Source organism: Crinia signifera, chromosome 4 (genome assembly GCF_055691185.1).
Source record: "Crinia signifera chromosome 4, ASM5569118v1, whole genome shotgun sequence".
Lineage (NCBI taxonomy): Eukaryota > Metazoa > Chordata > Amphibia > Anura > Myobatrachidae > Crinia > Crinia signifera.
The window spans coordinates 47,225,232-47,251,997 of NC_139220.1; the positions used below are offsets into that span (position 1 = coordinate 47,225,232).

Here is a 26,766-nt window from a genome sequence, read left to right on the forward strand (position 1 = left end):
ACAATTCTCTGGCATTCGGTCTGCAGTGGCCAGAGCACATACAATGCCAGATCAGGGCTCAGGATAGGGTGCTTTTAGTAAGGATACTATGCTGATACTCCTTTATAGCAAGCACAACATCTTTTATACGTGAGCAAGAGGCAGAAATGATGCTGCGGTTGACAAGATCAAGAAGGTTCTATATATATATATATATATATTTTTTTTTTAAAGATAAACTAATACAAATAAAATTAGCCGCAGAAAACCCTTTAGAACCAAAGTTACGGAAACAACTTAAAGGCCAAATTCGCAAAAACAAATAAATCTGCGAGACTTTAAACCAGATTACATTTTTTTTGATTCATCCCTACTGCACATTTGCTGAGAATTTTGCTGATACCAGGCAGTTATGCTGATCTGCTATATAAACCTGTCTGATTTGTCGGTGACAGCCTATCTTCTGGCACTGATATATGTTGTGTGCTGTAGGCCTGTGTATAAATATAAAAACTAAGCACACACACTAATAGACCTGCTAGCATTAATAGTGCAGTGACTAATCCTTGTATCAGCCGAAAGTGAGAGTTCTATAAATAGTGGCGTGCAGTAAGTTGCTAACATGGGAAGTGTGCAGTGTTTGCATGCAGGCACCCATACTGACCTCATCAAAACCTACGCAAGGAATATGACAGGTGTGAGACAGAAGAGTGGAAACAGCTGGGAAGTAAGGATATACAGGAACAGTTCAGGAGAGAAGAGAGAAATAAGTGGTTGTACTGTAGGATGGGCGCTGAAGACAGAGACATGGAAACACGGCCTGGAGTAGAATAAGGGAAAGAGAACATGATATCGGGACATCTAGAGTTTTATATCAGTCCAAACCATGCCCTGATATTACCATGCTATGTCCATTCCCAGTAAGGCCATTGCCATGTTCTTACTGGGAATTGAGACTCTATTGTGAAACTTGTTTTGGGGGGTCATTGGGTCAACACATGAAATAGGTCCAAGGCAAAGGCCGACATGGTTGGAAAGTCGACACTAGCATTATGTATACACGTTTTCTTTCTTCACTTTTTTTGTCCCGAATGTTGACACAGACGACATGGACACTGTCAAAATGTGCTGCTGAGCTTGCTATATTCTGGCACGGTGCCTCGCTTCGCTCAGCAAACTTTTTTATTCCCCCACCACACCGTAGTGCAGGGATGGGGAACCTTCAGCCCTCCAGCTGTTGTGGAACTACACATCCCAGCATGCCTTGCAAAAGTTTTGCTATGTGGCCTTGCTACAACTGTTGCAGGGCATGCTGGGATGTGTAGTTCAACTACAGCTGGAGGGCTGAAGGTTCTCCATCCATGCCGTAGTGGATGGTAGACATGAAATACCGCCTGTTGGCACATGTCGGCTCAAAAAAACATAAGGAACTCAATGTCGACCTTCCTACTGTCGACCTAATGCTTGTGTCGACCTTAGCCATGTCTACCTATTTCATGTGTAGACCTAAGCCATGTCGACATTCAGTGGTCAACCCAATGCATGTCAACCAAAATAAAGTCAACCTAATGACCATATCCCATTTTTGGGGATGGCACCCATAACAGCCCCAATTTTCACAAACTGTCTTTGTTATGTATAGACTCCTATACTATACAGCAGGAGCTGTAAAGAGAGTAGGAAGATGACAGCCGAGTACAGAGTAGGAAGACAGAAGATGGAGAAGAACAATTGCTTCATTATCTGATTGGAACATAGGAAGTCCATAGAGGAAATAAAACAATAGATATAGGAACACCTCACAACACAGTTTCCCGGACTCCTCCATTATGTTCCAGGTTTTTGGATATCTATGCTTGTGTCCAAATGGTTATGTCAAATGGACAGGAGAACACATTTTTATACCACTTTCAGATAAAATGTCAGGTATACTAATCCAGGGGAGATAAAGGAAGTTTAGCAAGGATAATTATTAAATGTACCTATTACTGTTTTAGGGAACAGTCCAAGGTTTTAGATTTGTGTCTGTAAATCTTTGTTCCTGTAAATATCCCTATTTTTCAGCCATTATCGGCTTCACAATAAAATTCTTTAATAAAAAAAAAAATTCTGTTAGATTCAATTCTTGCAATCTTTTCCAATTATATGATTTATTAGTTGCGAAATGAGGATTATACAAAAAGTTAACTAAAACATTATATTTAGATTCAAATTTCCTGTTTTAAGCCAAATAATCCAGAAGAAATGCTACCGAGGTACACACTTCCCAATTATCAGGCATTCCTAAAAAAATATTGGGTCATTGACCCAATAATTATTTATTGTGTGCACTGTGGACCCTATTCTGGTTGAATTTGCAGCCTTGCGAGTCCCCCTGACGCCGCCCTGCGAATTCCGATACGCACGCTCCCCCGCACACGACGCGTTTGTACGCACGGGCTGTGAACGGATGTTTAACATAAACATCCATTCGCAAGCTGTGGGGGAACTCCCACATCATTTGATGGTCACTGACCATTAAATGATGTGGAAGGCACACGCACATTTAAGGTTACTCTGAGGTACCATTAGATATGCATGGGCATTCAGAAGGAAGTGGGCGGGCAGCTGACCTCCGGTGATGTCAGCTGCCCACCCTCAGCGCCCACGTCACCAAACGTCCATGAAACGCAGGGCGTTCCCATGAGCTCTTCTATATGCCGCCGCCCCATCCACCCCGACCGCACGCACCCGGCGTATGCACATGCGCAGAAATGTGGCTGCGCATATGCAAAAAAAAAAAAAAATCGGTCCCCGTGCGAATGTACAGTCCTTGCGAACGGACCAGAATAACCCCCTGTGTATCAGGGACCCGTCCAATCAGCTCATGACAAACAGTGTTGCAATCAGTAAATTGGGCCCGATTCATACCTGCTTGTTGCGCAGTGAATTCGGACCCATATCAGATGGTCGGAGACTGGAAATGCGCATAGGCGTTAATGCTAAAGTGCATGACCCCCACATAGATTGGTATGAATCTAACATCGTTGGCAAAATCTGATAGATTTATTCCCACTTTTGTCCTATTACTGTTTTGTATAAAATTATAATGTGCAACAGAAAATGCTGGTTATGCATAAATAAACTAATACACAGGTTCTCAAAGTCGGTCCCCAGGACCCGACACAGTGCATGTGTGACAGTGCCCCTGTACGGTGTGGTGCAAGATGGCGTACCTTAATCTGGAGCTGGTGACGGCGGCGGCTTCTGGATTCTTCGCGGCTTCTGCTGGGGAACCTGTGGCAGGGAACGGCACAACCCAAGAGACCCACAAAAGACAACTCTACCACGATTAGCAGCGACATTAATTTATTTACTAACACACGGATTGACCGCTGCAATATCTCAATGACAAATGACAAGAAGAAATACTCAATGAACAAACATCTACAGTAAAGCATACAATCAAACAATAATCATTCTATCTAGCAATCAATTTAAATGGCTCAGAAACCTCAATATAATCTATTGGCAAATGAATCAACATACACAGTCACGTGTCAACATAATGGTCCCACGTCGACATATATCCTCACTTTGAATTAGGACCTAACTTAGTGTGCACACTGACTACGAGCATGGCAGAGCAAATTAACAATCCCTTCAATAGGGTACAGGCGGGTTCCCGTTACCTAGGGCAACCCCCTGCTAGACATACAACGAAGGCTGTAGATATAGGCTTGGCAGTGGTGGCAAATCTGGCATGCAGCCAGAGGGGTGTTGCAGGTGTCTCTGGGCTGCTAATGTCGCAGGGTGATCAGCACCCCAATAACAGTTGTCCCCTATGCAGTGGAGAGCCACTTCCATAGCTGGGTAAAGTGGGCCAATGTGGGGTGCAGGCCAGCCTGGGGGTAGGGGTGCTCCTGTACCTTAACTCTCAGCTGCAGATGCCAGCTCCTGCTGGTCATGACTCTTCAGGGTCTCTCACTCCTCTCTGGGTCTCTCACTCCTCTCTGGGTCTCTCACTCCTCTCTGGGTCTCACTCTGCTGGCCAGTCACGCTGCCTGGCACCTATCAGCAGCACCTAATCTCCTCTTCAGTGCAGGACAGGGGAACAGCTTCTCCATTCACTGCACACACGCTGCTGGGTTTTCTACTTCTCCTCTCTCTGCCTGAGTATCACCCTGCTTCCAGCACGTCTTCTCACTCTCCGCACACTTCCTCCCTCTCACCTTGCTGCTGGGATCACCTCTGACCTCTCAGCTTCCTGTCACAAGTGCAGGGGAGCTGGGACACTAGCTGTCTGTTAACCCCTCACAGCCCTGCTGTTTCTATAAAAATGCAGTTCTTTCTCTGAGCAGCATTAGCTGCAATTGACCTTCTTTGAGGGCACAGGGACACCTCTGGGGTGGACTGCCACACATGTTTTGCAGGACTCCTCATAAATTCAAGTGAAATAATGAGCTCCACCTGTAGATCTTTTAAAATCTGTCAGTCAGTAATGAGTGCACCTGTTGGGTGACCTGGAAAACGTGCACTGTGTGGGTCCTGAGGGCCGAGTTTGGGAACCACTGAACTAGTAGATTGGTCTAGGCACATTTATGCAGGTCCTTCCTACTGTATGTGTTACTGAGAACAAGGAGGAGTTAGGGTGGAAAAACTGTTGAGAACCACGGTTATAGAGAATGGAAATAAATGTTAATAAACAATGCAAAAAAAACAAAAATCTTAATAGTAATGTGAGAATGACTGGGGCAAGACGAGAACGGTCTTGGTGGTCCATGTGAGGTTTTGGAAATCTAGGCTAGTTTGTCCAACTGGTGTTTGAAATATTGGGAAAAGGCCCATACACACTGGGTGACTTTGAGCTGAAAGTCGCTCAAAACAGGAGGTTTGAGCGGCTTTCAGGTCAAAGCCGCTCAGTGTGTATGGCATGGCTATGAGCGCTGCCGTGCGCTCCCGCAACATCGCCGGGAAAGCCGTTCAGCTTCTGGTTATACCAGCAGCTGAGCGGCTTTCAGGATGGCTTTGCATAGCCGTCGTGGCAGGAGGAAATCCGCTCAGTGTGTATGCACTGAGCGGCTTACCCCGCAGCACTGATTGACATCATCGCTGTCCATAAATGCTGGGCATAGTCGCCCAGTGTGTATGGACCTTAAGTTAAGTGTTGTATGAAGACATGGACAAGCCAATATATTAAAGCTTCCTGAATATAAAAAACATCATCTACTACAAAATGTGTCTGTTCGACTAGCGACTAGTAAGGTCCATCCTTTATTAACTAGGTAGGTAGGTTGAAGATATGTTAATAAATATTTTAAATAAACACTTTAAAAGAAGTTGCAATACATGTAGTTAATCCAAGGATTCATATGTCCCCAGACATGGCTGTGTATCTTACACAACAGACTTCTTCTCTGGCACCGTACACTGATCTAATTAGGAACAACCATCTTTTGTTTGCAGTCATAAATGCAATAATGAAAAGCAAAATCTGTTCTGAGCACTGTAAATACAACTAGTACATCTCCTGACTTTCATGGCAGCGCTGTGTGTCTACTACTATGCAGACGGGAAGTATTCCTGTGACGGATAATAAGAGAAAACTACTTGGGAAATGTTATAATAAAGCAGAATATAAAATAGACCATTTCTCTATATAGACAGTGTTACTGTATGGGTCACAGTGTCCCCTTTTCTGATGGGTGCCGGATGACTCAACGACAGTCAGGATTCCGACAGTCGTTTCTCCGACATTGGAATCCCGACAGTTGGAATCCTGACACAGGCTATTTTCCCTTGTGGGGGGGCCACGACCCCCATAGAGGGAGAATAAAATAGGTGGCAAGCGCAGCTCACCACCGAGCCTGCAGTCAGCCACCATTGGATGGTTGGATTCCTATGTCCTCTGTACTCAGCAGTCAGAGACCATGTAGTAGGGGCCACTCACAGTATGCAGAAGTAGAGAGGAGGTTGTTTGTTAATATAGTATAACTCCTCTTCTCTCACTCTATAAAGGTATATTGCGATCGTTCCCTAATGTAAAGGTGCCCATACATGTTACAATTATTGTATCCAATATTGGATACAATATCGCATCTCATCGCATCTCGGTTTTGCGATAAGATGAGATGAGATCTAGTACAAAAAGTATGTGCAGTATGTACACCGTATATATATATTACACATATATACACAATAAATCCATATTGGAGGGTTATGGAGATTGACATATACCGCTTTCAGATCGAAAACTGAGGTCAGAACTTTTTACACTGAACCCAGGTCATTACACACACTGTGATGAGATGTTCATTTGTGCAACTGTTGTCTGTGACTTTTCTGATTTTCATCTTCTCTTGTAAGTGCCCTTGATATATCACAACATCCTCATAATTGCCGTTCTTTCATGATATTGGGCACAAATCACTTGTACTAGTTACACAAATGGGACAGCAAAAAATAATAAAAAAATTACCCCCCCTGAGGATTATGTAGAAGATGCCAATATGATCACAGGATAGAGAAGGCATTGCACATGAGGGTTCACAATTTAGAGGGAAATCCCGTGATAACACAAGCTAGCTAGACATTATTTATTTATTTATGGCCAGTTATTAATATAGCGCACACATATTCCGCAGCGCTTTACAGAGAACATTTGAACATCCGTATCTGTCCCTGCCCCATTGGAGCTTACAATCTGTATTTCTTACAACATGTACACGCACACACATTCTGGGGTTAATTTTTTTTTTTCTGGTTGGGAGCCAATTAACCTACCAGTATATTTTTGGGATGTGGGAGGAAACCCGAGTACCCGGAGGAAACCCATGCAAGTACAGGGAGAATATACAAACTCTGCACAGTTAGGGCCATGGTGGGAATTGAACCCATGACCTCAGTGCGGTGAGGCAGTAATGCTAACCATTACAACATCCATACATAAAGTTATTCTACAAGGAGATAGTAGCTGGTAGTACCCATGGAGAGTAGTAGCAGGGGCGGGTGTAGTAAACAGTAGTAGCAGGTGGAGGTATAGTAGAGATTAATGGCAGGTAGGAGTGTAGTAGAAGAGGTGGGGGATGGGGTATAGTAGAGAATAATAGCAGTTGGGAGTGTAGTAAAGTAGTAGCAAATGGGGTATAGTAGAGAGTAGTAGAAGAGGTGGGGTGTAATAGAGTGTTTTAAAGAGTAGTAGCAGGCTGGAGTTTAGTGGAAAGTAGTAGCAGGTGGAAAGTAGTAGCAGGTGGGAGTGTAGTAGAGAGTAGTAGCAGGTGGGAGTGTAGTAGAGAGTAGTAGCAGGTGGGAGTGTAGTAGAGAGTAGTAGCAGGTGGGAGTGTAGTAGAAAGTAGTAGCAGGTGGGAGTGTAGTAGAGAGAAATAGCAGGTGGGAGTGTAGTAGAGAGAAATAGCAGGTGGGAGTGTAGTAGAGAGAAATAGCAGGTGGGAGTGTAGTAGAGAGAAATAGCAGGTGGGAGTGTAGTAGAGAGTAGTAGCAGGCTGGAGTTTAGTGGAAAGTAGTAGAAGGTGGAAAGTAGTAGCAGGTGGGAGTGTAGTAGAGAGTAGTAGCAGGCTGGAGTTTAGTGGAAAGTAGTAGAAGGTGGAAAGTAGTAGCAGGTGGTAGTGTAGTAGAGAGTAGTAGCAGTTAGGAGAGTAGTAGTAGAGACAAGGAGTAGGTGGTTTGGCATAGGCTGTAGTGAAGAGGAGGTTGATTAATATCACTGTTACAAAGTTTCTATATTGCTGTGATATGCAGAGTCACTGTAGAGAACACATTTATTTTACACAATAGTGAGGTTAGTAATATTGCTCAAAGGCAGAGATCTACACAACACCACACAAAGCAATCAGTAATTAGTGTAGGTCAGACATCAGGGCTAATAATACTAAATGTAACAGCCATTGGGCGGGATGCTCTAAAACAGTAATGCAGTAAAAACCCAGTTATCAGGATTTTTACCGCATTTCCACATGCTCTAACCCCCCTCTGCCGGGTCAGCGCTGCGGAGGGAATCGCCAGCTTTTGCAGGTTCAGGGACCGGCGCATGTGCATATGCCCGGCGCAGCAGGCTGAATATGCAGGATTATTTTTTTTAACCGAGGGCGGCGTGGAGGGGGAGGGGGGGGGGTTAGGTTAAGGTGTGGGGTCCGGGGGTTAGGGGTAGGCCCTAGTAGGGCAGGTTAGGGGTGTAGTTAGCTTACTAATAGAGCCCCTGTTGGGATTCTGTGTATCGGGATACTGGGGTCTGTCTTTTGATTGCCAGCATCCACATGTATCCCATTGAAAGAAAGGAAGGCTGGAGAGAAGATAGAAAACCAAAAACCGAGGAAAGGAAGATGAGGGGAAAATCAGAAAAAAAAGACAACAATAAAATGGACATTAGAAAAAAATAGCAAAAAATAAATAAAAAGGTAGAATGATTAAAGAGTAAAAAGAAAGAAAAAAAAGGGGAATTAAAAGGTAGCGATGGGAAGAAAAAAACAAGTTTTCTATATTTTCCTTTTGCATTCATGTCCTACTGCGAAGTTGTCTTTCACTTGTCTATTTTGAGGAATATTAATGTGCCCAAGAACTCTCAGTACAGAAACTACTTTGCTGTTTAGCAATGATCACTGGGTATGAGCACTCAGCATGCGGTGCGTGCAGCTGACTTGCCTCAACGGCCAGAGATGCAGAACAGATACAGAATGTGTCGTAAACTGTAAGACCGTCAGGGTGTTCTTTCCTGTGACATGGTGGAAATGCTGCTAAAGTCTACAGCTGCTGTTGGGCGCAATAACAGGGTGTATTCCCAAACGGCAACTACTGTCATTTTGATAATGGATGGCAAGAAACGCCATTTCAAGTTTTACTCATTTTAACTAGTTGAAAGCCAAAAGACAAGTGAACGGTGAATGCCGGCTCTGCCCCACACAATGGGCCTTATTCTGATTGACTCTCAAGGCTGCAAAATTCGCAGCCTTGCAAGCCCATCAGACGCCACCCTCCGCCCGCAGTGCCAGCCCCCCCCCCCCCCCTCGCACGCCGTGCCCCCCTGCATGGCGGCAAATGGATGATTTACATAATCATCCATTTGCAGGCGGGGAGAAATCATTAGATTTCATTCTAAATCAAACTTGTTTGCAGCCCTGCACAAAGGGAGAAATCCATTCCCCATTGAATGGATAGTCCCCCTGTTCACATCGCTGAGTAAGCCAGTAAACCAAGACTTAGTCGGTGCTGCGATGGTCGTGGTGAAAAGGATGCTGCTGATGGTGTCAGCGGCCCTCCCCGCCAACAGCCGGAGAATTTCCGCGTTTTCTGGGGTACGTCAATGAAATGCCGGCGACAAGCCCCCAAACGGCCACTCGTGGCCTATCACACAGGGAGCAGCCAGCGATCACATGCATTCGGGGCTTGTTATCACACAGAGGGCTCACGTCTGTGTGGCCCTCCAATGATCGTCAGGGCTGCGTATATACACAGCCCTAAGATCAGGGCTGAATTGGGGCCACTATGTACTGTAGGTATTGCAGAGTGCTCCATTACATACAGGTATCTCCTGAGTTAAAGGCTTAATAAATAGCCTCTTTGTGCTAATCATTGCAGTTCCTGCATGATTACCGTGGACCGTGAGGAGGGTAAATAAGACCGATAACAAAAATTTGCTCTTGGTCGAGTCAAATGCCCTTATAAAAAGTGACATTTCCATGTTAACTGGAGATGCTTTTATTTTGGAGAACCTAGAGAAGATCGTTGAAACCCTCACTGCTGTCTCGCCATGTGTTATCTTTTACATTAACATTTTTAATCAATGCTTAAAGATTTTTGTTTCCTTTTTTTGCCTAAATTTGTTTCCTGAGTATTCATTAAAACATATGGGCATTAGTTATTATGCACGGAGAAGCTTCATTTCCCGGCATCTTTTTACAGTGTAAATAAACTCCTGCACCAATATATGGGATTGCTTGCAACATGCTCGGACAGAAAAATACTGCAAGAGCATAATACAAATACAGTATCAGACGTGATATATGGGGGGTTATTCAGATTCAATCGGTCCCCTGCGCGTTCGCACGGGGGACCGATTGTGTGCAACTGTTCATAGGTTTTTATGCGCGTGTGCAGCCGATGTTGGGCGTTCGCACTCAGAAGTCCGGGAGGGGGGGGGGTCGTGGAGTGGCAGGCCGGTCAATTTGCATATGGGAGCGCCCAGTGTTTCATGGGTGGTCCCGCTGTAATTGGGACAGTTGGGTCGTATGCAGGTGGTCAGCGTACACTTGCTGGGGGTATTTAAGTCATAGCTGCATTGGCAAATTTAAATCACACATCGATATTGGAAAGGTATATATGATAACCTGAAGCTACTGCTTGATCGGTACTATAATGGGATCGCTAACATGTTGGCACAGTGTTTACCCAGCCTAAATTCAACTTAAGATAACAAATGAATAAACCTTACACAGAGAGTTCGGAATGTGCCCCCACAGTGAGAACCCTCTCACAGATCTCCTCTGCAGCTGTGTAAGGCCAGAGAGGGGCAACAATAAGGGCATGATTCTGGTTCACTCGCAAAAGCAAATCTCTCTCTAACGGACAAACCAAGTGCACGGCGGGGGGGGGGGGGGGGGAGGGAGGTATACGATCAAAAGAGGTTGAGAAACATGATCAGTTGATGAGTTAGGGAAGGGTGCATAAGAGAAATTAGGATTTATAAGCAGATGATACAATGGGGCTGGGAATGATTTGTTCATATTCAAGTGGACATGAGAATGTCAACATGGTCATGAACAGACAAAACTGTGGGCTCTGGCTGTGCAGCGGCTTTACCTTCATGGTAGTAGCTGCAGCTGTGCAGCAGCGTCTTCTGGGTCCGGCGGTCATCTGCAGTGGTAATTTTGCTACCCCTATCCTTAACTTTAACTCTAATACTAACATTCCACCTAGTGCAGAGTTTTGCAACAACCATAGTCTTTAGCTGTGCTGTCAATGAAGCAGAGCCAGGCCCACCAGTGCACAGCTGCCACTGGAACTCCGGAATGATCAATACTGCTGTGTCTAGCAGCTGCACCGCCAGTTCAAATTTTGAGCCTGGGCAGCAATTTCCTCTTCTAGGTGAGGCAGATGTGGATTGAGCCATGACCTCTGGAGTAACTACATTGTGATATCATAGGAAATGCAGCAGCACCATGCACCTCCATCCCACCCACACAGTGCTCCCTGCTCTGTCTACCAGCAGCTGTGTCATCCACAGTTGAGGAATGGGAAAGGGGGAAGTTGGAGCTCCTCTCTGTTCTTTGCTACCGGCAGGTCATAGGTGCCGATTCTGTGGGTGCTTGAGGGCCCGAGCACCCACGGAAATTGATGAGCACCCACCTGCTCAGCAGCGGGCCACCCGCCCGTGTCCCACTGCACTCCCCTCCCTTGTCGCTGGCACAGGTACTGTGTGGGTATTTATGTACCTGCACTGTGGGGGCATTTATGTATTTGGCACTGTGGGGCATTTATGTATTTGGCACTGGAGGGGGGGGGGGGGGATTTTTGTACCTGCACTGTGTGAGCATTTATGTATTTGGCACTGTTGCCATAATTTGAATATTGGAGACCACTGTGCTGCGTAATATAAATCAGTATTATTTTGTGACCACGCACCTTTCCCATGAAGCCACTCCCCTATATCTTTTGCTTGAGCACCCACCAACAAAAACATAAATCGGCACCTATGGGTCAGGTAAGTCTTTTGCGTGAAGTGTTTTGGCGTTATTTCTGCAGGGAGCTAAATGTGTTTTTTTGATTTTTTTTTATGGGAGCCAAAGTATTTCAAGAGGCTTAAAATCACTATCCTAATGCCTGACCCTCCCACACTTCCGCAGCCTAACCCAAAATCTCCCTTGCCACAGCCTAATCCTAATATCAGCATTAGGCAGAATGTCAACATTTCACATATCAACATTGGGAACATGTTCCATATAGACTTTTCAACAATGCTCGTCAACAATGTAGAGTCGATATTATGATTGTTGACCTTTAGGATGCCAAGCTGTTGACTGAATCCTGGAACAATATATGGGGATACCTATTAAGATCAGGCAATATAGTTGATTGTTCGCAGTTTAAGGGAAGGAAAAAAACAAACCTTAAAAAAAAAAAAAAAAAGAGTAATGATACCGGTGTACCTGCACCATCTGAGCATTACTGGACATCCCTATATTATCAGTCCCAATATTCACAGGTCAGTCCAAATGTAAATAATATTCGTAAAAAAAAAATGAAGAGGTAACAAGTTATTTCTGGTGAAACTTTTACATCTCAACAAAATATGATAATTGGCCCAGTCACTAATTAGTTAATGCATGCTTTTAGGCAAATAGATCACATTTTAATGATCAGCTCCTTCAACTAAGGTAGGCAATGCTAAAGCTGCCTCTAAGTGCCTCTTTGGCAATGAAGAGGTTATCGAAGCGACAATCGATGGATTACTGGACTGCTGCAAGACAGGGAGCAAAGAAAGATAAAAGCACAGACCCAGTTCTCATTTTCCAGGAAGCTGAAAGGATCAACGGAGATAAGGAAGGTTTTACTGGAGTTCCCTTTCAGCTTGGGCACAATAAGGGAAGAATGGGAAACAGAGTGCTGAGATTGACTCTAATGCATCGAGTGTATTGGCTACAGTATCATCAAGGTTCCACATATAGCAAAGTATAAGTAATGTAAACAAATCAGCAGGATTCCTTGGGCTGCGACTGTGTTAAGAACTATGAGAAAACCATTACACTATAGCACATCTCTGAAAAGAGAAGACAGTAATGTAGTTCCTGTCTTTATTCTTTCTCTGTCTCTCTGGCATATGCTGTGATCATTTGTCTCCCATGCCAATTCTCATCCCAACTTTCTTGACAATCTCCAGGCGAATATTAGTAATGGGATTCCACTCTCAGAATCCCATTACTAACAAGCGTGATATTGTGGTGATAATCTACCGACTTTACAATTTAGGAATAACTTCTTAATTGAGCCGATACAATTCCAGAACGGTAAGGGTTGGATTTGGTGGGCCAGACCAGTTTATCTATAACAAAGCACCCTAAAGAATGAGACTGGAGCTAGAAGACAAAGGAGGCTATCTATCAAATATTATTATTAATACAATTTTTACCTGCCCATAGATACTGGCTGGCAGTGGTAAGACACTGCTACAGTGGGTGATATTCTATTGTTCATTCTAGCACCCGCTATCTTTGAAACCCATGTAGTTCCTCTTCCCTGCCTGGGGTGTCGCTGTCTGCTGTGATGTTTCTAACACAGGTCTGGTTTTTATATCAGTGCTGATGGCTTGCCTGCCATCTTAGCCTGCATCTCAAACATGTCAGCTGAAGTATGAGTTTGACTGGAGAGAAGTTTAAAAACCATTTCATCTCCTATTTTACAGATACATGAATGCCATTCTGAACATCTGATGCTTTTCATTTAAAGAACAGTCTGCATTGTAAATTGTTTTGTTACTGGGAGCCTACTAGGGTGGCCAATTCCGGGATCGGGATCGGCGGGATCCCGGGATTTGGCCCCAAAATGTCCGGGATTTCAATCCCGGGATTGGAGTATCCAATCCCGGGATTTTGGGATTAGACTGCGCATGCGCAGTCTAATGCCGGGCAGCTTCTGAGTACCTGCTCAGAAGCTGCCCGGCTGTTCCCGACCCCGGCGTGCGGCCTGCGCAGCGTGACCTCTGACGTCACGCTGCGCAGGCCAGCATCCTGCTACAGAGGACCGCTCCCGGCCGACACCTAGCCTCCCCTCCTGCTTCTGGTGCCGCCGCTACCTGCCCGGAGGCAGGCAAGCATCACCGCAGCGCCGCCGTCTTCCCCGCTCCCGCCAGCCTGTAAGTAAATCTGCGCCCCCACAGCGCTGCTCTGCCCCGCGTCCGGCTGCGACGCACCTGCCCGCCCATATAGGGGTGGACAGGGTGTGTTTTTCTTTTAGGGATGCCAATCCCGGGATCCCGAGAATCCCGGGATTGAGCATTTTTCAATCCCGGAATCCGGGATTGAAAAAATGCCCCGGGATTGGCATCCCTAGAGCCTACATCTTCCCCCACCATTAATTAGCATGCTGAGTAATTTGATCAAACACCAGCCCCTCCCCGTGTACCAGCTGACCCAAACTTTCCTTTAAAAGTGGAAATATTTGGAAGCCTGCTCAAGGCTTGCCTGCCATCTTAGCCTGCATCTCAAGCATGTCAGCTGAAGCATGAGTTTGACTGGATTTGGACCTACACCCACCCATTGCATCATTTTATTTTTATTTTTTACCAATTACCATCTCTCCCAGCATCTAAGCTGATGGAAGCTATGTGTTACTTTTTTTGTTTACTGTTTCTTTACCATTATTTGTACCATGTACCTCCACCCTCACTGTATGCAAAGCCTGTATGCTGTTCCATCACTGGTTGCACACCCTGCCAGCAACAAGCTTGCAGGGTGTGCCAGCTATGGAAGAAAAATGCTATATAAATAAAATTATTATTTTTACTGCTGCCTTTGAGCAGAATGATGGCGCCGCAAATGGCTGCCTAGGAACTGTGCCACTCAGCCATATGTACCCCTGTGTCTCCCCTGTCTCCCACACTGCATAGCTACCTAAAACTGTACTGTCCCTGCTTAACTGTTACCTACCTGGCTGTTTGCAATGACCAGTGGCGCCGCTGATGGCTTCCTATGCGCTGTGCAGCTCAGCGAATATATGTTACCTGCGTCTACAATCCCCAGGGCACATTGAGCATATACCTGCATGTGTTATGTATATCTGTACTGTCACTGTTTTAACTGTTACCTAACTGGCTGTTGCACAGCAATCCAAATCAAATTCCTAGTATACCTGGCCAATAAAGCTGATACTGATTCTGATATACAGATCACACTGTGCTTGAAGCACTACAGCAAACAGCAACACCCCAGACAGGGGAGAGGAACTGCATGGGTTTTCAAAGATAGCGGGTGCTAGAATGAACACTAATATTTAGTGGAAGCCTTCGATAAATTGCAAAAAGCCTACTCTTCAGCAAAAACAGCAATTTCCACCAAAGATAGGACTTTTTCTCCCCCATTGGTCCCTCCAGCCAGGTCCCCACTGCCACCAATATCTGCAACCCTTGGATCGTATCATGTGTACAGGGTTTTAGGCTCTATATCAAGCACCTAATTCAGATGTTGTGACTCCTATATCAATAACACGTCCTCTATCTCTCAGTTTCCCTATCCAAACTCCATTACCACTTAACTTTCACAGTTCTTGTTTCAGCTACTTTCACATCATACTTGTCCAAAAAGACTCCAGAATACAGAGTAGACCATCTTCCCACTCCCACACTTTCTTATGTATTGGACAGTGCCTTCAGTTCAAAATGGTATAAAACTGTGCTATGGCTTTGTACCCACTACAGAATTTTGCGAATCACGTCATTACTTGCACTTACAATCATTTATGTAGTACCTTCCAAGATGATCCGCAAAAGTAGGTAACTAGGATGAGGATAATAACAATAATGTAGGACAGGGAATCTCAAACTAGGTCCTCGGGACCCCAAACAGTTCAGGTTTTCCAGGTCACCCAGCAGGTGCACAGGTGCATTCATTACTAATTAAAAGATCCACAGGTGGAGCTAATTATTTCACTTTCAGCTTGCTCCTGCGACCAGCTGATTCCCTCTGCGGCTCCCCCCGGCAGAGGATCCCTTTCATCAGCGACCATCACTGGTCGCTGATGAAAAGGAGACACTGAACAATATATTGCTGAGCAATATAACGCCCCCGTGTGTACACAGCTTTAGTCATTCACCAGCAACTTTTTTTAATAACAATTTGAGCAACATTGCAAAAATATAAATAAATAAAAAATAAAGAACAGTTAAAAATATAAGATGAAAAATAATGATATAAATTAAATCATAATAAATGATTAAATTAATAAATTATTTTTGAATCATCTGACATAAATGTTACTTATTTTTGTGTTTAAAAAAAATGGAGAATAGTTACAAAGAAAGCCGTTTAAAGTTGGGTAATATGCATTCTCTATTGAAATAAGATAGCCCTCGGTGTGGCCTGTATAATCAGACACCGCGGGAGGAGCTGCCTGCTGCCGCGCATGCGGAGCACCCCTCCCACGGCCATTTTGAATACTGTCTAAACAGTGTGTCCGCGGCCCTGTCAGGGGGAAAGTGGCCGGTTCTGGTGTGTTAGAGACCGGCCGCCAGGAAAGTGGTCCGGTTTCCTGCCAGGGCCAATCCGCAGACCTCTGATGATGGAAGGAGCATAAGATATGGGTCATATACTGTATATGTAACTTGCTGCAATTCACATTTTACTTTCAAAGCATATTTCAGCTACATATGGGGGAATTATTGTTCTACCGGAGAGAAAAGAATAACACACCATAACAATATTTTTAAAACCACTTATCTAACTATAAAAAAAAGTGCAAAATATCCCACATATAAAAAAGCAGATACAGTAAGGTTATGCATTGACTGCGCAAACCAAACTAATACACAGACTAAAGTTACAGTCAATGCAAATAGATTTTTATAAAGGCCAAGCTAAAAATAATGTTTTGGAAGTAGGTTAGAAATGTATTTACAACTTTGCCTTTCGTTTGCTGGACGGTCACAGCCATACGCTTGGTTTCATAGCCCTCATCACTATCACAGCCAAGTCTGCATACAGTAGCGCCACATAACTTAGGCTATGTGGGAATGACCAATTAAGCCTCAGTTATGCCCCTTTAGTGGCAGGTGGAAATGGAAATGAGATACAGTACACCAGGGGTTCCCAATCTTTTTTTAATCAAGGCACCCCTAGATTATCAGATTTTTTTCACGGCACCCCTAGGCCTAATTTTTTTTTATTAGATTGGGTTTATATGCTATTCTTAGGGTCATTTATGTGGTAAAGGGCAGGATTTGCTTCTGTTTGTACACATTTTATGATTGGCAGCCACCAGCACTGGTGTTTCTCATAAATAATGAACCATTAATAATTTTAGTTGGTCCTGGACCACCAACCCAGGGCACCCCTGCAATTGTCCTGAGGCACCCCAGGGAGCCACGGCACACAGTTTGGGAACCACTGCAGTACACACATCTGCATCACCAGATTCCGGACACATGCACAGTGCACCTTAATAAAACCACACATGCTGTGCTTTACATAGAGACAAGGAAGGAAAGATGATGTGGCTGGGGCATGATGACGCAGAACAGGAAATTTACTAAGATGGGAGTTGTATTGGACAACCAATCAGAATCTACTTATTTATTTAGCATTTTAATCCAGTACCTGATTGGTTGCCCATAGCAACATCCCATCTAGGGTTACCACTTCATCCCCTTAATTCCGGACACATATTAATTACACAGGTTCTGAGGCAGTTTAAAACCAGGTGAAATGGAGTCTTGAAGTCAGCCAGCCACAGAACCTGTGTAACTAATATGTGTCCGGAATTAAAGGGATGAGGTGGTAACCTTAATCCCATCTGAAATAGAGTTTCCATCTCAGTAAATTTACCCCAGATATTTACAGAGCATCCCAGTGACCACAACACAATACACTCCAACTACCAAACATGCATAAAGCATTGCGGTTATCACCATACTATTCAGATAGCATTCCAGTGACTGTAACACAATACAGAGAGCATTACCACATGCAATACATAGGTGGTAACCATCACAAAATACAATACAAAGAACATCCTAGTGACCACCATACAATAGCACACATGTCTCAATGACATATAATACAGAGATAATTCCAGTTATCTGCATACAACACACAGGGTATTCATGTAACCACCATGCAATACAGAGGGCATCCTAGTGACCACCATGCAATATAGCGAGTAATCTACTGATGGGCTTCCTTCAGCCCTGCTCACATGTTGCTAATTGTCATCCGAGGCTGCTCTCACACGGCACAGCCATGGTGTACTGTGTGTTATGGGCAATGTCTGACGGAGGAGGCACTGGCCATGTACTGTAACAGTACGCTGAACAGCTCCTTGCAGGGAGACTGATTAAATACTACATACAACCTCCTTCCTTGCAATCTAACACCTCATATCCTGTTCTTTTATGGTCTGCCATCTTATAGATCCTACTCCTACAGTGATCTGTTTCCCCATATGCACTGCACTTTCCAGGCAATTAGGTGTACAATGAGACGTTTGTCCATACTAATGTCAATGTGAACACATTCCTTGAATCTGATTGGCTGAGGTAGGTTGACTGTCACTATTTTCTAGTGCAGATTACTATATGGAAGCAAATATATAACTGGTTGCAATGAGTTTTCACACATTTGTATGCATAGTATAATTTATGCCCCTTTCAGACCGCACTTTTAAAACGGTAAATTGCCGTTTTTTTACCGTTTTAAAACGGTAATGTGTGCGGTCTGAAAGGTCCAGTCCCACTTAACCGGTTAGAAAATGCCGTTTTTTCTAACCGGTTAAAATGCAGGGTCCTACCCGTTTCTGAACCGGTATTTTAGCGCAAAAATCGGCTCAGAAACGGTATTTAGGACCCAGCCAATGAGCTGGGTCCTAAATTCAGCACAGTGAATACTTAATGAGCGCTCATTAAGTATTCACAGCACTGGAGCCCCCCCGCGCGTGTCGACACCCCCCGCGCGCGTGTCGACGGCCCCCCCGCGTGTCGACCCCCCCCCGCGCGTGTTGGCGCCCCCCCCCCGTGTCGACTTACCCCGTGCCGGTATCTCCGTTGTGGTTCCCGGCACTGCAGCTCAGTATGCTCGGAAAGCACTTATGAAAAAAGTGTCTTTCAGAAAATGGCTGCCCCCCATACGGAAGACAGTTTTTTTAAACAGGGTTTCCTATGGGGCAGCCATTTTCTGGAAGACACTTTTTTCATAAGTGCTTTCCGAGCATACTGAGCTGCAGTCCACAACGGAGATACCGGCACGGGGTAAGTCGACACGGGGGGGGGGGGGGCGCCGACACGCGGGGTGGGGGGGGCGTCGACATGCGCGGGGGGCGTCGACATGCTCTCGGTCGACACGCGAGGGGGGGGGGGAGCTGCACGGAGGGGAGGGCTGAAGGCTGCACTGGCTTTGACCCTGTATTTGGAAAGTTTCCAAAAACGGGTCTGCCAGTGTCAAAAAATCGGCACTTAAACGGTAATATACCGTTTAAGTGCTGCGGTGTGAAAGGGGTTTTATCTGGCAGACCCGTTTTTGGAAACGTTTCCAAATACAGGGTCAAAGCCAGTTATGCGGTCTGAAAGCAGCATTATTAACCAAGTACCTTCCATTTTATACTGATATAGTGTTCACTCTGGGTGCAGGGTGCTGATCTGCGATGAGGGCATATTTTAATCTTGAAGGGCAAAATTGTAGACGTGATGTATCACTACAGCTACAGTAACTGGAACAATACATCACGTCTAAAATTGTGCCCTTCAATTTTAAAATATATGCCCTCATCACTGATTAGCACCCTGGTCATAGAGTGAACTCCACTAATACAAAACGGATTCCTCCCTTTATGCATAGAAACGAATAGCATTAAAAGAGAACCTCAATAAATACAATTATTTTTAAATTCATCTAGCTTAATTATAACATGAGGATTTCAATTTTATTTTGATTTCTGAAAGTTGCCAGCTACAGTAAGTCCGAGCCCCTTCTCCCACCAGGGAATCAGGAAGACACATTGGGGCAGATGTATTAAGCCTGGCGAAGAGATAAACTGGAGATAAAGTGGAAGGAGATAATGCACCAGCCAATCAACTCCCAACTGTCATATTTCAAACACAGCTGATTGGCTGGTGCATTATCTCCTTTCACTTTATCTCCAGTTTATCTCTTCGATAGGCTTAACACATCTGGCCCATTGCTAGTGGGAGCCAGGAGTATACAAGACACATACGTAACTGAAATATATGTCATAGTTTAAAAAAAAAAAAAAAAAACAAGACGAAAAAGTGAAAGTATTAAAGATGTAAAATCAAGACGATGGACAAATCTAAGTAAAAACATTTTGTAACCTGCAAAAAAACCTGCAACGGTCACTGAAAAAAATCCTGCGCAGCTCTGACAAAGCCACAATTTTCATATAAAACTGGGGCACATTTCACAAATCAGAATAAAATAACGTGAATAATGTAAATGGTAATAAAACAATGGACGTGTTCTATGGCACCATCTGCTGTCCATAACTGGCACTGAATCATTTACGTATTTATGGATGGTTTCTAGTTGTGGGAAATTCTATGCAGTGCACCAGCGAGTAACACAGCGATATCCTACCCGCATATTACAGTGTAATACAGTAAACAATCTTTGTGTGATTTCCTGATTATCTATTTGAAAGCAAAAAAAAAAGCTATTTGATCACAAAGCGCCTTCACCTGATCTATGTGGCGGCACATTGGATTAAACCCTTCCACCCAAATTAATTTAATACAATCACTGACAAAGAGCTGAAACAGAAAAAACATAAGATATCTGAGACACCGGAACATGGGAGGGTGTTTCCATCAATCTCTTGTTGCTAGTACAGATCCATGTTTGCAGTGCACATTGTTATAGGATATACTTTTTCATGGAAGAATAGCGGATGTGGATAGAGGTGGTTCCATTTACTGTAAGAAATGTAACTTTTGGTAAAGCAGCAATCTTATTATTCGGAAGGAGTATTTTTTGTCAAATTTACATTAACCCTTTACAGACAGTAGATATATTTGGATAGATACATTACTACGGTGTAATGGTTAGCAGTACTGCCTCACAGCACTGAGGTATTGGTTTCTATTCCCACCATGGCCTTAATTTTTGGAGTTTGTATATTCTCCCCGTATTTGCGTGGGTTTCCTCTGGGTACTCCAGTTTGCTCCGACATTCCAAAAATATACTGGTAGGTTTATTAGCTCCCAACAAAAATAACCCTAGTGTTAATGTGTGTGCATGTATATAAAATATAGATATTCTCTGTAAAGCGCTGCAGAATATTTGTGCACTATATAACTTTATAAAAATAATAATAATAATAACTACAGCAAACAATCAGTATAACTATTATGTAGGGGACGGGTTCTGCTCAGGCAAGCTTAAAGTCTATAGGGAATATGAGTGAACACAATTGGGGAGGAGCTAAGAGGCAGGGCCGGCTCTACCATTAGGCAGCTGCCTACGGCGCCATGATTCAAGGCTGTCTATGATAATCCTTGTTGTACTTAATGCAGGTGGCTGCTGTGGAACTTCTAAGACCTCACCTTTATACTTTCACTTGGGGCATACTTCCCTACTTTGCTGCCCCCTCCTCCTTGTACTCTGTTGTGGGTGGCAAACGAAGGCCTCCAGAGAAAGCAGGAGACTTGCTCAACTTTTTTGGGAGCCTCCCTGCAAATCCGGAATGTTAGGCAAGTATGCCTTATGGGGTTGGAAAGTGAGCATCATTAGTGGCCACTGGGGGGAGGGGGAGGGGGAGGGGGGGGGGGGAGTAGGTTGAAGTTTTGCCTAGTATGCAGAGAAGCCTTACACAGGCCCTGGTTAGAGGAGGTAAATGATATGGCTTTCAGACCGCAAATGATGCGTCGCACCTGGGATTAGAATACTGGCCCGTCCCAGGAGTGACCCAGTATTTGCGCTTTGAAAGCTTTGCGTCTGACCCAGCTTATTGCTCCCGTGACCTCCCATGGGGGCATGGATGAGTGGCGGCAGGGTGGGGAGGCTTGGAGCTGACATCGCTGCCTCCTCCATACTACGAACAGTACCGAGGTCACTCAACCCGGGATACCCATTCACACTGCACTTCGATCCGGGTCAGAGCCGTGTTTAACCTTGGTCATGACCAGGGTTGAACTTCCAGGTTGATCAACCTGGGGTGGCTCTTTCACACCGCACCACGACCCGGGTTAAAAACCGGGTTGAGAGTGTGGTCTGAAAGGTGTATTAGTTAACTTAAGCACCAATCTCCTCAGCCGGACCACTAGAGGCTTTGATTGGAAATGTACCAGCTGTCCCTGAGTCGCTCCCAGATCTGTTAAAAAGAGCTGTCAAATATATGTCACTTGTCACTTTAAAATAGTGGCAGAGGATGGTTGTGAGTTGAGAGCAGATCGTAAGCCGAGATCTCTTGCAGCTTCTGATGGTTCCTCCAGCTAACTCTTCAAGATCTAGTTTTGGTCTGGAAATGTACATACATATATAAATGAAAAAAGAAAGTGGGGTTTCAGAGGGCGCTAATATATCACAACAATTTTGATAAAAATGGTATTTATTACAACCTCAGTAAAAATTGTCATAAAAAGCACCTCTTAGGGTGTAATGTTTACACATAAACAATGAAAATAAAACTCTGGTGAGACACTATGAGTTGCAATTGGAACGATGACACTGGTGGTATAGTCAATTCAGAATGGAAGGCCCAACGCGTTTCGCCATATTCATGACTTCTTTAGGGGCAGTGAAACAATTGAAACGACTATTATATTCAGAAATAAGTATCAAGTATCCAGAGTGAATTTCTCAGCAATTAGCCAGAATGATGGCACGATTATTCAATAAGAGCCGATGGGTTTTGATTTTCTCCAGCAATAAACGATACTGGGCTCAAATGAGAAAATAGCCTGTACAATATTGGAGTTCTGTGAAGAGATGTACACCGCATGAATCCACCAGATTCACTCTGGTGGATTCATGCGGTGTACATCTCTTCACAGAACTTCACAGAACTCCAATATTGTACGGGCTATTTTCTCATTTGAGCCCAGTATCGTTTATTGCTGGAGAAAATCAAAACCCATCGGCTCTTATTGAATAATCGTGCCATCATTCTGGCTAATTGCTGAGAAATTCACTCTGGATACTTGATACTTATTTCTGAATATTATAGTCGTTTCAATTGTTTCACTGCCCCTGATGAAGTCATGAATATGACGAAACGCGTTGGGCCTTCCATTCTGAATTGACTATACCACCAGTGTCATCGTTCCAATAACGTCTCACCAGAGTTTTATTTTCATTGTTTATGTGTAAACATTACACCCTAAGAGGTGCTTTTTATGACAATTTTTACTGAGGTTGTAATAAATACCATTTTTATCAAAATTGTTGTGATATATTAGCGCCCTCTGAAACCCCACTTTCTTTTTTCATTTCTATTCCCTGGATCTTACCTAACAGAAGATCCCTCAGAGGTGCTGCTCCATAGTTCTAGAGCGCAGAAAGGGGACCCCCCATATCTTGTTATACATATATAAATGTATAGGAGACCAGAAACGACAAGCGCCAAGCATTGGATTTTGGCTAAGCAACCATGTGCTTTGGCTGACTGTCTCTTCCTGTAGGCGGTCAGTAATACCTCATACAAAGCCAACAGAGGAACCTAGCTCAATTATCACCATTGGTCATGGCTGTCATTTTGTGCTATACTGTAACTAACTGCTGTATCATGGTGTCACACAAGACTCCAGCATCCAACTGGCCTTACTACAACAGTTCCCAAATGCCAGCAGATAAGATCCATGACTTGTAAACCGACAAAAACTGGAAAGACTTGATACATTCCTAACATAGGCAAACACTCAGGGGGTCCCCTGACTTCGCTGCAGCACAGTCCAGTTAGAAGCATATTCCGATATATAGTTAGAAATTGAAAAAGATTATTACGAATATTTTCTGTTTAGCAACGTGGATTTTCAATAAAGGAATAAGTCGAGAATAAATTGCTCCCAGCTCCTTCTTGATAAAAACAAAACATTATTTTAGCAAGGATTTTACAGCTCTCACACTTTTTACGACAGGCAATGAATGTGTCTCTAATGCACTACTGGTTCCTGTCAGTCACAAATAACAAAAAGCGAGGTATAAATTATACACTACAGTCACAAGAGGATACTTGCAAACTTTAGCAAGTTGAATACCTTGTTCTGTTGCATTACAAAAAAGAATACATGTATACATCCAGGGTTTCTACTAAGTGTGCTGTTTGCTTAAGGAGAACAACTGGTATAAATCCATTTTACTCCCCTCCCTGAACACCCAATTACAATTTCTCTGCAAATGACTTTACTTCTAGTCGCAGATTGAAAATCTCTCTTGGAAGCTGTGATTCCCGAAGTCTGTCAGCCTGTGGAATACAGGCAGCTTTCAATGAACATTTTAGGATTAGCAGGAAGAGCTGAGATTCCCTCAGTGATGCACCGGAGTCGAAGGCTGTGTGATGATGTCACATACACAGATAGTATCTCACAAAGCCATTGGATCCAGACTATGAGTTGACATGCATTACGTCAACCGCTATTGGTCGACATGAACTATGTTGACATGGAAAATATGTCAAATTGTTTATCCTGCACCAGACATTTAGATCAATTAATAAAATAATATATCAAACCATCAAATTTAGGCATAGACTTAGGACCTTATTCAGTGGCCCGGCATTCGCACGGGAAGCGATGTTTTGCGTCTGCGCAGATGCATTTCTGTGCATGTACAGATGCAGGGTGTGTGCGGTCACGGCGAACAGGTTGTTCGCTGGGCGCACGCACCCAGGATCGGGCCGGGTGATTTGCCCAGCCCATGGGAACGCCCAGCATTTCAAGGGCGATGTCAGCTGCCCGCCCACTTCCTCCCAATGGTGCATGCATATCTAAGTGACCTGAGAGTCTTTCGCCATCACTCGAATGATGGGGGGGGGGGGGTTCCCCCTAGCCTGCAAATGTACACTGGCCAATATATCGTCCGTTCGATTGAACGCCCACTATATCGATACACCATCGGCTAGTGTGTACGATATATCTGTGAACGGCGTCGTTCACAGATATATCGCAATGGCTCTGCAACATAGCCGATGCCCAATATGTAGAGAGATATATCAGTGTATCGTGCTGTGTGTACGGGCGATCCATCGACCACCCGTACAGCCGTACCAGGAGCTGCCAGTGATTGACAGCTCAATGGGCGGGCGCATGCAAATGCATCCACCCACTTGTGATGTCAGTTCCGACGGATTGGGCAGTGTGAATGGAGAACAGTCTGTCCAATCCATCTGCATATATCTGCAGATCAATTGACCTGCAGATCTACCAGTGTGTACCCAGCTTTAGTTCTCAAATCAAAGTGGGAGGATTGGAATGAAAATCCAGGCCCAGAAGTACATTCCATTGTGGGTAGCTAAGTGTGTCACCTGTCAGAAGTGAGGTGACGCAGCACACTAAATTGGGGGTCCATGTGCTCAGACGTCGACACAAAAAAAATGTGAAAAACTGATGCGTTGACCTTTTTCCCCAAGTCCACCTTTTGTGATGAACCTGCAAACTGTCAACTGGTCCACACCCAAAACACAAAGTACATGTTCTAAACATTTTAGGTAGTATATTACTAGATTATAGAACAAAATATTTCTCATAATCTATTTTAGCCTTTTATGCCTGAAATAAAAATGTTGACATTATAGAGACTTTGACAACTGTATTTGTTATTTTTTGTGTTTTTTTTTTTAAAGATAGCCGTTACTACATATGTCCTATCCCTTTTTTACAGAAGGGACCAATAGGAGGGTTGGAGGAAATATAGGTTACTATTAACCAGTATTATCAATATAATGATATCATATAATCAAACTTTGCTTACGGAAATGGTATCTAGTCGATTGGTGAAAAGTCAGTAGGTTGCTACAGGACATGCGACATGGTCTAATTTGACATTGACAAAAGGTCAACACAGGTCCACAGATGAATGTTCAAAAAAAAAATGGTCAATGCAAGTTTTTCATGTTTTCTTTTAAACCGACTTGCTCTTACTTCACGATCCCAATGGACATAGAGGGAGAATATAATAGTGTGTCCGAAGTACAGTATGGCGAACACAGTGAGCCATGCGCGGGGACGCAACACACTAATACGATGTCCATGTCGACATATGCCACAAAAATATTAAAAACTTGTGCCAAAATTTTACATGCCGACCTTTTTGTTTGTGTCAACCTTTTTTGGGTCGACCAATAGTGGTCTACCTATTGACTGTGAACCTAATAATCCATACACATGGAAATATCCCTATTTCTTCAACTTCAAGAACGCTGTACGAACGATCTCATTGTGTTAAAAATGAGTAAGAGTCAATGTCAGTCATGTCAACATTATCCAATTTCTGACATTATCGATGACACGCATGTGCTTGAAATATATGCACATGGCTCATTAAATCATCAGTGAATCGATATCAGCTTACTTTTCTAGTAGATTATAGATCAGTTTGGATTATTTTTATTTTTTCCCAATGTGAATATGTTGACAATAGAGGATACAATGTACAGAACGTGCAAGAAGCTTTCATTGATGTCATCATTACGCAAGCACGGTTATCATGATTATAAATATACCCTCCTGCTAAATGACAGCATTATTAGACAACATATAGATAAAGTTGCTGACAATTGTAGATGCCCAACTGTACAGTAACCAGCCACAGCTAAAACATTATTGTGCTCCATATAAAACACTATCACATCCATCACTGTGGACCAGTGGCTTCCAATGCATTGCAAGTTTCCATTTAGTAGAGGAGTGGATCCAGTATTTACTAAGTCATCTCATGTAATCTGTACAAGACTGAGGATGGCCAGTGATAAGTGCTTATTGTCTGTATGGTATTATCAGCCCAAACACCATGACACAATGTCCCACATTAATACACTGCTCATCATCTATACACATTGGCTCTTAGTTAATCACACACTGCCGCTGTGAGTCAGAGAACCCCTATCACAAGTTCTATACAGTATCTCTATGCAAGCACCTGGATGATG

The 26,766-nt window shown here is 43.9% G+C and overlaps 1 protein-coding gene across 1 annotated transcript in view; it reads right to left on the bottom strand.

Moving 5' to 3' along the window:
- Positions 1-26,766, bottom strand: part of SGCD (sarcoglycan delta) — a 528,736-nt gene that overhangs the window by 501,146 nt on the left and 824 nt on the right. The window lies entirely within an intron of this gene.